Source organism: Schistocerca nitens, chromosome 1, assembly GCF_023898315.1.
Source record: "Schistocerca nitens isolate TAMUIC-IGC-003100 chromosome 1, iqSchNite1.1, whole genome shotgun sequence".
Classification (NCBI taxonomy): domain Eukaryota; kingdom Metazoa; phylum Arthropoda; class Insecta; order Orthoptera; family Acrididae; genus Schistocerca; species Schistocerca nitens.
Window position 1 is genome coordinate 163,441,625 of NC_064614.1, and position 16,742 is coordinate 163,458,366.

At 45.0% G+C, this 16,742-nt stretch overlaps 1 pseudogene; it reads left to right on the forward strand.

Annotated features, from left to right (window-relative positions):
• The first annotated feature begins 7,528 nt into the window (after positions 1-7,528).
• Positions 7,529-7,645, forward strand: LOC126203160 (5S ribosomal RNA; annotated as a pseudogene).
• The last annotated feature ends 9,097 nt before the right edge of the window (positions 7,646-16,742 follow it).

Consider the following 16,742-nt stretch of genomic DNA (forward strand, 5'->3'; position numbering starts at 1 on the left):
TTGTACCAGAATGCAAGTGCTTGGCGGCTAACCTGCAAACACACGCTTTCAAACTTTCATCTGAATTTTGTGTGTTTCGTCCCACGCACCGGTACAATAACTCGTCCTCTGAAAAAAAAAGAACTGGTGCGTGAAAAAGACCGCTTTCAGGCACGGGCATTTTTTTGTTCAACCGCGAATAACAAACATTTCCGTTCTGTATTCTGTATATTGAGCAAGCAGTAAAGGAAACAAAATAAAAATTCGGAGTAGGTATTAAAGTCCATGGAGAAGAAATAAAAACGTTGAGGTTCGCCGATGACATTGTAATTCTGTCAGAGACAGCAAAGGACTTAGAAGAGCAGTTGAACGGAATGGATAGTATCTTGAAAGGAGGATATAAGATGAACATCAACAAACGCAAAACGAGGATAATAGAATGTAGTCGAATTAAGTCGGGTGATGCTGAGGGAATTAGATTAGGAAATGAGACACTTAAAGTAGTAAAGGAGTTTTGCTATTTGGGGAGCAAAATAACTGATGATGGTCGAAGTAGAGAGGATATAAAATGTTGACTGGCAATGGCAAGGAAAGCGTTTCTGAAGAAGAGAAATTTGTTAACATCGAGTATAGATTTAAGTGTCAGGAAGTCGTTTCTGAAAGTATTTGTATGGAGCGTAGCCATGTATGGAAGTGAAACATGGACGATAACTAGTTTGGACAAGAAGAGAATAGAAGCTTTCGAAATGTGGCGCTACAGAAGAATGCTGAAGATTAGATGGGTAGATCATATAACTAATGAGGAAGTATTGAATAAAATTGGGGATAAGAGGAGTTTGTGGCACAACTTGACAAGAAGAAGGGACCGGTTGGTAGGACATGTTCTGAAGCATCAAGGGATCACAAATTTAGCGTTGGAGGGCAGTGTGGAGGGTAAAAATCGTAGAGGGAGACCAAGAGATGAATACACTAAGCAGATTCAGAACGATGTAGGTTGCGGTAAGTACTGGGAGATGAAGAAGCTTGCACAGGATAGAGTAGCATGGAGAGCTGCATCAAACCAGTCTCAGGACTGAAGACAACAACAACAACAACAACAACAACAACATTCGGAAAAACCGTTTCAGGGGTGGATTCTAAACACTTTTATGGATCCAAAAGCGTAATTTGAAAAATCGATTTTTTGAACCAAAGATAGTAAACGTCCCCTTAACGGCGCGTGACATGGCTGGAGAAACGCATCGTGGCCGAACCAACAATGCTTGTATCAAAGCATCCAAAGCATCATCTTCTTTTTCGGAATGTCGCATCATCTTCTTTTGAGGAATGTCGCATCATCTTCCCTCCACCCGGCGCAGTACTGCAGCTGTCGCGATGCTGTTTTCCAGAAACTTCCAAGGAGCCGGTCGCTAGTGTTGTCAGCGCGCCCGTTACGTCACACAGTGGACCAGCACAGTGGCCATGGGACCGGTTGGACGGCGCCACCCACGCGACCCACTTGCTGCCGGTCAAGGCGACTGCCAACTCGTCCGCAGGAATCCCGTCCCGTCCTGTCACTTCGCAGCAAACTCGCTAACTGCGGCCACAGGTGCGCAAGGTCACCTGTCGCCAATTTTTGTCAACACCATTACGTTGTTGGCAAACAGTGTGACACGCTGCTAGGTGACCATCTTATTCCATCCCTACAGAATGGTCTTTCGTGTTCCGAAGAAAGATGGGAACTTGTGAGGTAATACTGAGAGTTCTGACCCTACGACGTATCTTTGAACAGGGATTGATGAAAGGCAAACGTATTTATCTAGCATGTGCAGATTTAGAAAAAGTTTCTGACAATGTGGGCTGGACTACCCTCTTTAAAGTTTTGAAGGGAGCAGAGACAAAACACATGGAAATGTAAGGTTATGTAAAACCTGTACAGAAACCAGACTACAATTGTAAAAGTCAATGAACATGAAAGAGAAGCGGTGCTTGAGAAGACAGTCAGACAAGGTTGTAGCCTGTCCTCTTTGTTAGCTGTGAAGGAAACTAAGGAGAAGTTTGGGAACGGAACTACAGTTCAGGGAGAAGAATTAAAACTTTGCTGTCTGCCGATGACATTCTAATTCTGTGACAGACGGCTAAAGACTTGGAAGAACAGTTGAAATAATATATGTCTTGAAAAGAGATTCAGTAGACGTAGTAATCACAATCAAAACAACTGGACGACAATGATATTGAAGATATGAATACTCAGACTTTATAGACGTAGAATTTGACACTTGCAATAAAATGAACGTCAGTAAAAGTAAAATAAGGGTATGGAGTGTATTCGAACTAAATTAGGCGATGCAGGGGGGGATTACATTAGGAAATGAAACGATAAGAGTAGTAGACGGTACAGAAAAATAACTGAAGATGGCTGAAGTTGGGAAGGTATAAAATGTAGGCAGGCAATAGCGAGAAAAGCATTTCTGAAAATGATAAATGCATTAGTGTCTAATACAAATGTAAGCGTTAGGAAGTCTTTCCTGAAGGTACTTAAGTGGAGTGTAGCTTTGTATGGAAGTGAAAGATGGACAATAGGCAATACACACATGAAGAGAATGGTAGCTTTTGAATTATGGTACTATACAAGAATACTGAAGATTAAATAGGCAGATCGCGTAACCGGTGAGGAGATACTGAACCGTATTGCCGAAACATGAAATTTGCGGCTCGACTAAGAGAAAAGATCGGTTGATAGCACACATCTTCAGGCAACGAGGAATTGCCAGTTTCGAAATGGAGGGTAGTATGGGAGGAAAGAGAGAGGGTAAAAAAATTGTGGAGTTGCACTGAGGTTCGAATACAGTAAGCAGGTTAAAAGAATGCGGGTTGCTGTAGTTATTACGAGATGAGGGGGCTTGCAGAAGATAGACTAGCATCGTGAGCTGCATCAATCCTGTCTTCGGACAGAGGATCACAACAGTAACAAAAACAACATAGAAGGGTCTAAATTATACTTTTTTCTTTGGTCATCAGTCTCCTAACAAGTTTGATGCAGTTCACGCGATTTCCTCTGCGGTGTCTGTCTCTTCATTAAAGCGTCTCCTATTATTATTAGTATGTATTCCAGTCTCTGTCTTCCCTCACAGTTCTTGCCATCTACTAGTACGGGAGCTATTCCCTTATATCTTAACACACTGTTATATTGATAGTTCTCCAATAAAGAATCGATTGCATGAACTCGATCTATACGCAGTAGACTGCTTCGGACAGTAAGCTCTTTGTTAATCATAATCTTGAATTTGGAGGAATATAAGTTAATTCTGTTGTAGCCCGCCCGGTTAGCCGTGCGGTCTAACGCACTGCTTTCCGGGCGGAAAGGCGCGCCGGTCCGCGGCACGAATCCGCCCAGCGTATTAGTCGAGGTCCGACGTGCCGGCCAGTCTGTGGATGGTTTTTAGGCGGTTTTCCATATGCCTCGGCGAATGCGGGCTGGTTCCCCTTATACCGCCTCAGTTACAATATGTCGGCGATTGCTGCGCAAACAATTTCTAGACGTACGCGTACACCTTCATTACTCTACCACGCAAACATTGGGGTTACACTCGTCCACTGGGGGCCGAACCGGACAATAACCCTGGGTTCGGCGTGGGGCGGCGGTGGTGTGAGTGGACTGCTGTAGCCTGTTGTGGGGTTGTGTACCACTAAGGCTACGGCGGGGATGAGGCGTCTCCGTCGTTTCTAGGTCGCCAGTTCCATACAATACAATAATTCTGATGTAACACAATAGACGCTCCCATCTGTTTTCAGTTACTCCTTTTTCAATTTCGTTTAAACTGGTGCAGCATTTGGAATAACTAACCTCCAGGTTGCCCACGAGTTTCTGAGGCTGTCGTCGAACGAGTGAGAGTGAGAGTTTTCTTCGTAGTCCCAGGAAATCAAAGCATCGGTCCTAGGAAATCAAAGCATCGTGCGTGGTGAGAGCTTGGAGTTCTTTTACCAACTATCTGGAAAGTGTTACGAAAAAGACTGCACCTGAATCCATGCAGACTACAATGTTACACAAGCGACGCCAGATATACTGAATGAAGTGTGGTAAGAAAATGACGTCAGATGGGACGTTTTCTCTGTGACCAACGGCTTCCACGTTCAAGCAAAGTGAAAGTTAAAGCAGATGCTAAAGTGAAAGTGAATATATGGGGTGAAACGTACAGTATTTCGCTACAAGATGACACCTCTGATACTTGTATAAGCCCTATCAATGAAATTAGAATCATCCGGTATTTACTTAATCAGCTCTATTCGTGTGAATCGAGGTGTCCCATTTAGTTTACCATTTAGTTAAAAAATGGTTCAAATGGCTCTGAGCACTATGGGACTTAACTTCTGAGGTCATCAGTCCCCTAGAACTTACAACTACGTAAGCCGAACTAACCTAAGGACATCACACACTTCCATGCCCGAGGCAGGATTCGAACCTGCGAGCGTAACAGTCGCGCTGTTCCAGACTGTAGCGCCTAGAACCGCTCGGCCGCTCCTTCCGGCTTACCATTTAGTTAATTATCTGGCTGGTTGCTTAGTCATCCATATATAGTTTACAAAATGATATCAAACATCACATTTTAATTTAAGAAGTTTTTTAAAAAAGTATCTTATTGATGTACACTCCTGGAAATGGAAAAAAGAACACATTGACACCGGTGTGTCAGACCCACCATACTTGATCCGGACACTGCGAGAGGGCCGTACAAGCAATGATCACACGCACGGCACAGCGGACACACCAGGAACCGCGGTGTTGGCCGTCGAATGGCGCTAGCTGCGCAGCATTTGTACACCGCCGCCGTCAGTGTCAGCCAGTTTGCCGTGGCATACGGAGCTCCATCGCAGTCTTTAACACTGGTAGCATGCCGCGACAGCGTGGACGTGAACCGTATGTGCAGTTGACGGACTTTGAGCGAGGCGTATAGTGGGCATGCGGGAGGCCGGGTGGACGTACCGCCGAATTGCTCAACACGTGGGGCGTGAGGTCTCCACAGTACATCGATGTTGTCGCCAGTGGTCGGCGGAAGGTGCACGTGCCCGTCGACCTGGGACCGGACCGCAGCGACGCACGGATGCACGCCAAGACCGTAGGATCCTACGCAGTGCCGTAGGGGACCGCACCGCCACTTCCCAGCAAATTAGGGACACTGTTGCTCCTGGGGTATCGGCGAGGACCATTCGCGACCGTCTCCATGAAGCTGGGCTACGGTCCCGCACACCGTTAGGCCGTCTTCCGCTCACGCCCCAACATCGTGCAGCCCGCCTCCAGTGGTGTCGCGACAGGCGTGAATGGAGGGACGAATGGAGACGTGTCGTCTTCAGCGATGAGAGTCGCTTCTGCCTTGGTGCCAATGATGGTCGTATGCGTGTTTGGCGCCGTGCAGGTGAGCGCCACAATCAGGACTGCATACGGCCGAGGCACACAGGGCCAACACCCGGCATCATGGTGTGGGGAGCGATCTCCTACACTGGCCGTACACCACTGGTGATCGTCGAGGGGACACTGAATAGTGCACGGTACATCCAAACCGTCATCGAACCCATCGTTCTACCATTCCTAGACCGGCAAGGGAACTTGCTGTTCCAACAGGACAATGCACGTCCGCATGTATCCCGTGCCACCCAACGTGCTCTAGAAGGTGTAAGTCAACTACCCTGGCCAGCAAGATCTCCGGATCTGTCCCCCATTGAGCATGTTTGGGACTGGATGAAGCGTCGTCTCACGCGGTCTGCACGTCCAGCACGAACGCTGGTCCAACTGAGGCGCCAGGTGGAAATGGCATGGCAAGCCGTTCCACAGGACTACATCCAGCATCTCTACGATCGTCTCCATGGGAGAATAGCAGCCTGCATTGCTGCGAAAGGTGGATATACACTGTACTAGTGCCGACGTTGTGCATGCTCTGTTGCCTGTGTCTATGTGCCTGTGGTTCTGTCAGTGTGATCATGTGATGTATCTGACCCCAGGAAAGTGTCAATAAAGTTTCCCCTTCCTGGGACAATGAATTCACGGTGTTCTTATTTCAATTTCCAGGAGTGTATATAGTAATATTATCTTATAAAAATATTTTTACACTGTTTATTTCTGACACATTACTAGTCACTGCTCATGTTACTACACATACGCCACATTACACATACGCGCACATACACACACACACACACACACACACACACACACACACACACACACAAACTCAAATACGTTTTCGGATGGCATGACGACCTTGCGGACTATACTTTCTTCACTGTAAGTAATTCTTGGTGCTGTCTCGTTGATCTGTGTGAGAAAGCTGAGTAAGCATCTCACAGCAATGAATAAGATGTTCAGCTCAATGAAATGGAAAAAGGTTAGAATTATACATCATAGATACTTTTTTAAAAGGATGTATGAAGGCGAGCCACTATGGGCTGCTCAAACCTTTACAGCCACAGTTTGCAACGGACTGAGCTCCTTCCGTTGCAAACTGTGGCTGTAAAGGTGTGAGCAGCCCACAGTGGCTCGCCTTCATGCAACCTTTAAAAAAAAAATTATGACTAAAGCCCTTTTGGCCTGTTATTTATATTACACGTGACATGTAAGTACTATCTCTGTCTTGTATTGTTAGTCAGTACTTACACTTTTATATAAAAAATTTCTTTTCCCGTAAATTTGTAATTATGTTACAGGCCACTTTAAACGTTTAAATTCTGATGAAGGCTCTCTTAGGAGTGTTGAAACTGGTTAATAAGACTAAAAATTGTGACCGAGGGCTCATTTGTTTCAATTTTAGTTTATAAACGGTCACTGTAAAAAGCATCTATGTTTAAAACTTTGTCTTATAGTCTGCTTGGTTCGTCCTTGATACGTTATTTTGGTTCCATGGCTATATTCCCTCTTCTTCTTTTTTTAATTAAAAAAAATAAAAGTCTTGCCATGAAGGAATTATCCGAATGGGTGAATTGGACGAAAATGGTTCCCAATTGCAGAGAGATCCGGTGAGCTTTCTTCTCAAAGTTGGGTTTCACAAGCATAAAGACCAACAGTGGAAGCTCTCGCCGTATGCAGGCGTGGAGTATCTTGCTGAAGGATGGTCTGCCATGAAGGGCAGCAAAACGGGGCGTATAATGTTGTCGATGTACCTCTGTGCTCTAAGGGAGCAGCGGATGACAACCAAAGGTATCCTGCTATGAAGACAAATGGCAGCCGAGACTATTACTCTTGTCTGTCCGGCTGTACGGTGGACGACAGTCTTTTGCTGCCCTACCAATGTCCGGGGCGTCTCCAGATATGTCTTCGCTAGTCATTTCTAAGCAGGACTCATCACAGAAGACAATTGTACGCCAGTCAATGAGATTCCAGGCCAAATACACGTCCGGAGAAGCCCTGGATAACGGTGGGATATTAATCTGACTGTCGACCGCCATACAGCTCCACAACCTTGAGTGATATCCTCAAGAGGACATCCAACAACTCTACCAATCAATCCTAAGTTCAATAACTGGTTGCATACGGGCCATAGGTGGACCAATGAGGTACGGACTCGCTCAATTTGTGAAGGGCAACGGCCTTGCCACAGTGGATACACCGGTTCCCGTGAGATCACCGAAGTTAAGCGCTGTCGGGCATGGCCGGCACTTGGATGGGTGACCATCCAGCCACCATGCGCTGTTGCCGTTTTTCGGGTGCACTGAGCCTCGTGATGCCAATTGAGGAGCTACCCGACCGAATAGTAGCGGCTCCGGTCAAAGAAAACCATCATAACGACCGGGAGAGCGGTGTGCTGACCACACGACCCTCCTATCCGCATCCTCAGCTGAGGATGATACGGCGGTCGGATGGTCCCGATGGGCCACTTGTGGCCTGAAGATGGAGTGCTTCTTCAATTTGTGAAGCTCCTTCTCCTGAACAAATCATCCAGTTTTTCTGAATTTTTAATCATTTGTTTGTCTGTTTGTGTACATCAGATCTATCGATTTCCGTCCCATCCGTAGTGCCTTTTTTTGTTTTTTTGTTTTAGGGCGTATGCACCTGTGTTTCTGATCATATGGAATAATGGAGGTATAGGATTCAAAAATAAGTAACATTTGATGAAGAATTAATCGTCTGGACTGGAGGAATGTTTAGTTTTTTTGCGACATTAACAATTTACAACTTGTAGCAACACTATGAGCTCATAGCTGCTGCTCAGAATAGTGAGTGACAGCCGGCCGCTGGTGGCCGAGCGGTTCTGGCGCTACAGTCTGGAACCGCGAGACCGCTAGGGTCGCAGGTTCGAATCCTGCCTCGGGCATGGATGTGTGTGATGTCCTTAGGTTAGTTAGGTTTAAGTAGTTCTAAGTTCTAGGGGACTAATGACCTCAGCAGTTGAGTCCCATAGTGCCCAGAGCCATTTGAACCATTAATGAGTGACAGCCGCAGTTCAGACGTTGTAGCGGCGCATTAAGTTTACTGCCGTATCTCAAATATTCTTGTTGTCTGTCGTATTATGAGACAGGCAACATCGACCCTACCAACCAGTCTTCCACAGTTTTACTGCGAGTTCATACACCAACTCAAGTAACCTCACAGGAAAGAAATCTGTAGGAGCTAAATTTAGCGAAGTTGCGAACGTTGAGACAGGACCTCCATTGGAATCCATTGATATTCGCATCTAAAACAGATTTATTAATCCATCTTGACTGCATTAATTTTTTAAATTGACAGGTTACTGTTGGACCTGAACCATCCTCAGATATGATTGCGTCGGTTACAAGAGCAAGCCGTTCATCTTTCAGCAAAACTTACATGCTACGTCATGGATCGTGTAAATTTTGCTGGTAGCTGAACTGGTTACTCATGGAACCAGTGCAATCAGATCTGAGGATGGCTCATGTCGAGCCTAAACCGGTCGTTTGAAAAAGTTAATGCAGTCACTACGGATACTAAATCTGTTTTAAAAACAGTGATGGCGGATTTCTTCTGCGAATTTATTCCCCCAAGAGATCGTTGTGCGAGTAGCTTTTGATTGTGGGTCGAGGCAAGTAAAGTGGTACCAAAACAATTATGAAGTGACCTCCGGAGTCGGATGTTGTGGCAAAACGCGTGGACGGTCGGTAATTTGTATCTAAAGATAGGTAGGGACAAGTGTCATTTTATGCTTGCTCATGCAAGGTACTCACAAGTAATGTGGAACGGAGAAACTTGGTGCAGAAGGTACAGTACATCCCCAGCGACCAGTAATCATCAACTGTCCCTTGAGTACGGACTGAGATACCAGATTTAACAATGGAACTGACTGTAAATTTACTGGGAATTACTTTAATGGTGTTCAGCGACTTTAATATATACTCCTGGAAATGGAAAAAAGAACACATTGACACCGGTGTGTCAGACCCACCATACTTGCTCCGGACACTGCGAGAGGGCTGTACAAGCAATGATCACACGCACGGCACAGCGGACACACCAGGACCCGCGGTGTTGGCCGTCGAATGGCGCTAGCTGCGCAGCATTTGTGCACCGCCGCCGTCAGTGTCAGCCAGTTTGCCGTGGCATACGGAGCTCAAAAAAATGGTTCAAATGGCTCTGAGCACTATGGGACTCAACTGCTGAGGTCATAAGTCCCCTAGAACTTAGAACTACTTAAACCTAACTAACCTAAGGACAACACACACATCCATGCCCGAGGCAGGATTCGAACCTGCGACCGTAGCGGTCGCGCGGTTCCAGACTGTAGCGCCAGAACCGCTCGGCCACCAGCGGCCGGCTTACGGAGCTCCATCGCAGTCTTTAACACTGGTAGCATGCCGCGACAGCGTGGACGTGAACCGTATGTGCAGTTGACGGACTTTGAGCGAGGGCGTATAGTGGGCATGCGGGAGGCCGGGTGGACGTACCGCCGAATTGCTCAACACGTGGGGCGTGAGGTCTCCACAGTACATCGATGTTGTCGCCAGTGGTCGGCGGAAGGTGCACGTGCCCGTCGACCTGGGACCGGACCGCAGCGACGCACGGATGCACGCCAAGACCGTAGGATCCTACGCAGTGCCGTAGGGGACCGCACCGCCACTTCCCAGCAAATTAGGGACACTGTTGCTCCTGGGGTATCGGCGAGGACCATTCGCGACCGTCTCCATGAAGCTGGGCTACGGTCCCGCACACCGTTAGGCCGTCTTCCGCTCACGCCCCAACATCGTGCAGCCCGCCTCCAGTGGTGTCGCGACAGGCGTGAATGGAGGGACGAATGGAGACGTGTCGTCTTCAGCGATGAGAGTCGCTTCTGCCTTGGTGCCAATGATGGTCGTATGCGTGTTTGGCGCCGTGCAGGTGAGCGCCACAATCAGGACTGCATACGGCCGAGGCACACAGGGCCAACACCCGGCATCATGGTGTGGGGAGCGATCTCCTACACTGGCCGTACACCACTGGTGATCGTCGAGGGGACACTGAATAGTGCACGGTACATCCAAACCGTCATCGAACCCATCGTTCTACCATTCCTAGACCGGCAAGGGAACTTGCTGTTCCAACAGGACAATGCACGTCCGCATGTATCCCGTGCCACCCAACGTGCTCTAGAAGGTGTAAGTCAACTACCCTGGCCAGCAAGATCTCCGGATCTGTCCCCCATTGAGCATGTTTGAGACTGGATGAAGCGTCGTCTCACGCGGTCTGCACGTCCAGCACGAACGCTGGTCCAACTGAGGCGCCAGGTGGAAATGGCATGGCAAGCCGTTCCACAGGACTACATCCAGCATCTCTACGATCGTCTCCATGGGAGAATAGCAGCCTGCATTGCTGCGAAAGGTGGATATACACTGTACTAGTGCCGACATTGTGCATGCTCTGTTGCCTGTGTCTATGTGCCTGTGGTTCTGTCAGTGTGATCATGTGATGTATCTGACCCCAGGAATGTGTCAATAAAGTTTCCCCTTCCTGGGACAATGAATTCACGGTGTTCTTATTTCAATTTCCAGGAGTGTAGTAATTGCACTCGGGAATATCTTTCCAAATTTCACCAAGTGTCGACCAAGCAGTCGAGTCTTTTGCACAGAGTGAACCACAATAATGTCTAATAAAAGCAAGCGTCTGTTAAAGTGTGAACAAACAGACACGTTAACCGTGTTTATTCAAACATTATATTAGTTTCCCTCTGAAGTGTTGCTCGTAACTTTACTTCAAGTGTATACCAAGCCTCAGTGTGCATGTGCCACTTTTATTACAGTTTACGACTGCAGTGACTGAGAAGGACAATATAAACGATATTTGAGGGCGAATCGACGTCAGGTAAGCGTAACTGAGCACCGGTCGTTACATCTTCATTGTCGATCTTGCCTGTAAGAATGGACGTTAACGATTAGTGAATTAACGTTACGGCAAAACCTTCATAAACAGTGTGTGAATCTCCGCCTTGGGATAGCTTACAATGTGCACCGTCGTTTTGAAACCATATCTTGTCGCGGACACTAGGAGATATCGTCGACTCTCTTTCCTCATTTTGAGATAGATTACTGTTACTTCACAGCTTATGATTAACCAGAAAACGTTAGAGAAGCCGTATCCACACTCACAGTATATAGATTGTAAGGAAGACTGGTACAGCTATATGTGTATTACTGTGTCGAGTCTCAGAGCGAGCGAGGTTGCGCGCTGCTTTAGACACTGGTTCGCGTGCGGCAGGACGGGTTTCAAATCCCTGTTCAAGCATCCAGATTTAGATTTTCCGTGGTTTCCCTAAATTGCCGTAGGCAAATTTTTGGCGGGGTTGTTTATTTCAGAACAACTCCGACGATTTCCAACCTTATTTCGAGGTTGTTATCAGTCTCTGATGTCGTCGTCAACATGAGATAAAGCCATTATTTTGTTTTTGTGGCTAGATTTAAGCTGTATACAAATACACGGACATCGTTCCAAAGACATAACTGAATGTATCTTGTCGAAAATCCAAACCAAATTTCGTCAGGAGAGATCATGAGCGCGCTGGAGCAGACCACTGAGAATCAAACAGAATTTAGTTCTAGGGCAACTAGCCAATCATGGTCTCTTCCCAGGATGATCAACATACAGTATTCCTGCTAAGTTAAACGTCAGCAGGTCACAATTTAGAAATTTCTATGTATTACGGTTAATCCAGAAAAATAATTATTGTGATGTAAGATTGGCTTAAGGAACCACACAACGGGACTGGTGAAAGACTACTTGCAGTTCAATATAAACTACAACAGAGGTGGGAATACCGTAAATAAATTAGTCACTCCAATATTCATGTGGCGCCTTGACGAGTACACAGTACAGCAACTTAAGGAGAGAAAGACTTCGAAAATTCTATAGAATTAGTCGTACTTGCTATTATTGGTAGCTCAGAAGCATAGGCCCTCACTAGATTAATGAAGAAGAGGACTGACGCAGCGGAAATGAGATTTCTTGTATGCTACACGTTAAGAGAAAAAAAAAACGATAGAGAAAGACGGAGATTGGAATACAAACAACAAATAATTGCCGACGTAGGTTACAATTGTTACGTTGAGACGAAAAGGTTGGCACAGGAGAAGAATTCGTGGCGGTATGCATCAAACCAGTCAGAAGACAGATGACTTAGAAAAAGTTGTACAGATCTACATACAGTCGATATAAGAAAAGAAAACACAGCAAAAATTCGTATCAACATATGGAATGACTGACGCAGGAAGTTGTAATTGCGTCCCAACGGATTAGATGAGAACAGGGGCGATCTCGAAAAAGATGGAATAGGTAGCTTTAGATTTGGATGTGGAACGTCTTCTCATTCTCTGATGATGATTAATGATAATAATCTTACAAATAATACTTAACAAAACATACGCTATCAACTCTGTCATTAGCATGGACTAGTCACTAAACCATCATTAGATATTAAAAGAAGGTACAACAGTCATCGGGGTTGGTTTGAACACCAATGTGCTTTACAAAGCGTGGCCCTACTGGAGGTGGTCTGCAATGCCCTTCATATGACCGATTTATAGGAAGCCTTGCCGTTTAACAGGAAGTCCGAAACACACTTTTACTCGGTATTTTTCACACGAAAAACATAGCCAGAATTGAAAAGAGTGATAAGAGATATAAAAATACTAGGACTAACCGGGGATCGAAACCCTAGATCTTCGAATCTTAAGTCTGGCAATTCACCCCTGAATCATTCGATGCTCCCCTTTCAGGCAGGACCTCTTGGGTCCTATGTCGTGAAATACCAGCGCGTCGCACTTTGCCTTCTGGATTGATGTGTGTTCGTCTTCTCTCTTGTTGACTTGACCTGGATGTTCTTAGTGGTTTTTGGGTTTTCATTTTCTTTTCTTCCTTCACAATGAGACTGGAATATCCTGTGGATTTTCTACTGGATGTATGTTCTTGACAGGTGCATGGAGATGTGTTTTGACATTTCTGTGCTGCCAGAGGTTTTTTTCCATTCACCGGGTTCTGAACCATTATCCATTACAGTCGACCTAAGTAGATGTGCTGAAATAACTCAACCTGGAGCTAAAACTGCAGCCATGAGAAGCAGACCTGAATTTCAAAAGTGATCAGTTGTATTGAAAAGACACTTCATAAGTTCCGAGTTCTTCTGTGAGACAAGCATTCAACAAAGCATCTTTTATCTAAGTGGCTTTAAACATCACACCCGCAGATGTTCGCTTTCTTAGCCCTATGGACAGAGAACTGTTCCACATCTACATCGATGTTCCACAATGCACATTACTGCGCATGGCGGAGGGTACGCTGTACCACTACTAGCCATTTCCGTTCCTGTTCTACCCGCAAGCAGAACGAGGGAAAAACAGTTGTCTATATGCCTGCGTATGAGCCCTAATTTCTCGTATCTTACAATTGTCGTCCTTACGTGCAATGTATGTTGAAGGCAACAGTATCGTTCTGTGATTAGTTTCAAATACCGGTTCTCTAAATTTTCTCAGGAATCTTCCTCGCCGGCCGCTGTGGTCAAGCGGTTCGAGGCGTTTCAGTCCGGAACCACGCGGCTGCAACGGTCGCAGGTTCGAATCCAGCCTCGGGCATGGATGTGTGTGATGTCGTTAGGTTAGTTAGGTTTAGGTAGTTCTAAGTCTAGGGGACTGATGACCTCAGATGTTAAGTCCCATAGTGCTTAGAGCCATTTGAACCATTTTGAATTTTCCTCGAGAAAAATGTTGTCTTCCCTCCAGAGATACCCATTTGAGTTTCCGAAGCATCTCCGTAGCCCTTGCATGTTGTTCGAACCTATCAATAGCAAATCTAGGAGCCCGATTCTGAATTTCTTCGATGCCCTCCTTTAATCCAACCTGGTACGGATCCCAAATGCTCGAGCGGTACTCGATTATCGCGATGCTCTTGCTACGAAAGTGCCAATGGATCCACCACGTCTTGGTACGCATGATAAATGGGAAAGTATAAAAGCTCTCCAGACACCGCCCGCACTGTCTAAGGACATGATCATTCCGATATCCTTGGGAGAGTTTGGCCACAGAGGCACAAATGCAAAATAACTGAAAAAAAGAGGATATGTAACGAGATGAGATCTGTAATTTCTGGAAAAAATACATAAGGAAGAATTAGCCAGAGAACTCGACCCAAGAGCTTCAGAAAAAGCTCTGCTGAAGGGAGTGTGTGGCGGGGGGGGGGGGGGGGGAGGGGAGGAGGGGTAACAGGGAGGGGGAAGGTGGTCGCAGTTACCTGGTTGCTGACTTGGATTATCGTCTTCGCTTTGTAGCCTCCTAAGAAGTCTCAGTGTACCAACTTTCCGAGTTGACTTCTCTGAAAATACTCGCTGAAAATCAGAATCGTCTGATATGTAGCGAATCAGCTGGCAACTCCACAGTCATCAAGCAAGCGTGTACTCTAGGTATCACCTTAAGCCGGTCCAAGACACTCTATCAGATGCATTGATTGATAAAAATTATTGTTTTGTGCACTGTTCTTCAATTGAGCCCTTGATCTCAATCCACGCTTGGTTCATCACATTTTAAAACATTACTCTGTTCATCATTCTCTCGACATGTCGTAAAGTAGACGTTCCCCTTTGAATCTACGATTCCAGCTTTCAACCCAGTGCCTTGTACTTCGAATAATTGCAAATCTTGCAGAGAGATGAATCACTGCGGCAAAACCTACTTTGTGTATTTTAATTCAGGTAAGTCGTGTGTAATAACGTTCTGGGGTAATTTTGCTTCAAGAAAGAAAGTAAGTTTTCATTGCCGAAAAACGTGCTGGAAGAAGAATACGTGGCGCTCACCCATGATCATCTTGTAGACGTTTGTCTGCGGACTTAGGCATTCTGACTACTGTTTCACAGTATATTTATTTCATCGTAAATTCTGCTGAAAATAATCCAAACAGTTCAAAAGGAACAACGATGTACACAATTTCAAGGCCAGAAGGCATTTATTATTTCACATTAAGGTTTTCATTAGAACAAGGACGGGGTGCAAAATGGCTTTCGGACAGCAAAGCTAAAAGCGAAAACAACCTGAAAAATTTTCTCCTTACCAAGCTCATCTATTATGTGGAATAATTTAGATTTTTGTAACATAGGAAAAGTAGCTGCTACGAATTACTGGTTCACATCTTCTTTTTCTTAAAAACGAAAAAAAGATAGTTGTAAATGTTGCGCATGTAGCCATATTTAAATATGAATGTAAAAAGACTGATTTCATGTCATTAAGATTAATCGTACAAATGTTCCATGACTCCATGGAACACAGCACTTAAAACGAACAGACAAGTAGAATGGCAGTGGTACGGGGGAAGACGAGAACGGCTCTGTGGCCATGGTTCTCTGCTAATGAATCAATTAAGAGGAACTTTTTTATAAATTGCGAACTCTCACTAATTATGAAAGTTCCACTCCCCACATATTCTTTTAAAGTTCTACATGAAGCAAAGTGAAAAGCCTACATGGGACAAAATAAACGAGATGCAAATTCGGGTTCAAGTGCAATATAAAAATGTACAAGAACACCGATAAGATCAATGTTTTCTTTCCAACGTACTACAGAGGAAATTTTGTTTGTATTGACTGCTACTTCCAGAACTGCCTCGAGATAAATTTCAGTAATTCTGGATTTGACAGAGCACTTACTCTGGCTGTAAATGATCGATCACGTTGATAAGTACCTTCAAACATGTCATGCGCGAGTTTTCAGATAATACAAAACCTGACGGAGAAATATATGTATAATATCTAGCTGTGTCAACCTAATTTTGCAGTCAAAACAGACACGCAAGAAACTTCTGTTTTCCTTGCAACGGGTACTGATTCAGCATTTATTAAAAATTGACGAAACTTGTTTCCAAATTTTTAAAACTGCTAGCTGTGTTTCCCTCGAAGTACTCAGGATCAGAATTGTTCCAGTATTTTTCTCATATTATACATTTTCATTTGAATTTCAGTTGCTCAGTTTGGATCAGGAATTACACTGAATATTCATTCTTCTACCGCGTTTCTCATATAACTAATTTATATTGGAATGCTTTCATTTCATCATACGAGGAGACGTATTTCTTGTTTCAAGCCCCAGAGCTGTTTAAGAATGTTTGACTAAGATACTTAACGTTTATTCTATACCAGAATAAACCGGAACATCTGCTTTTTAATAACTGAAGAAAGACCGTTCAAATAACTTACGGCGATGCAATCGTGCAATATCCACGAAGAAAAATAGACAAGTCCCACCCCTTTTTTTGGTCTCGAAATTTAATGAGACTAATTCTTTTTTTTAGTGATGTCAACACAGTTCCTATATTCATTACTTTCACTTATAATACT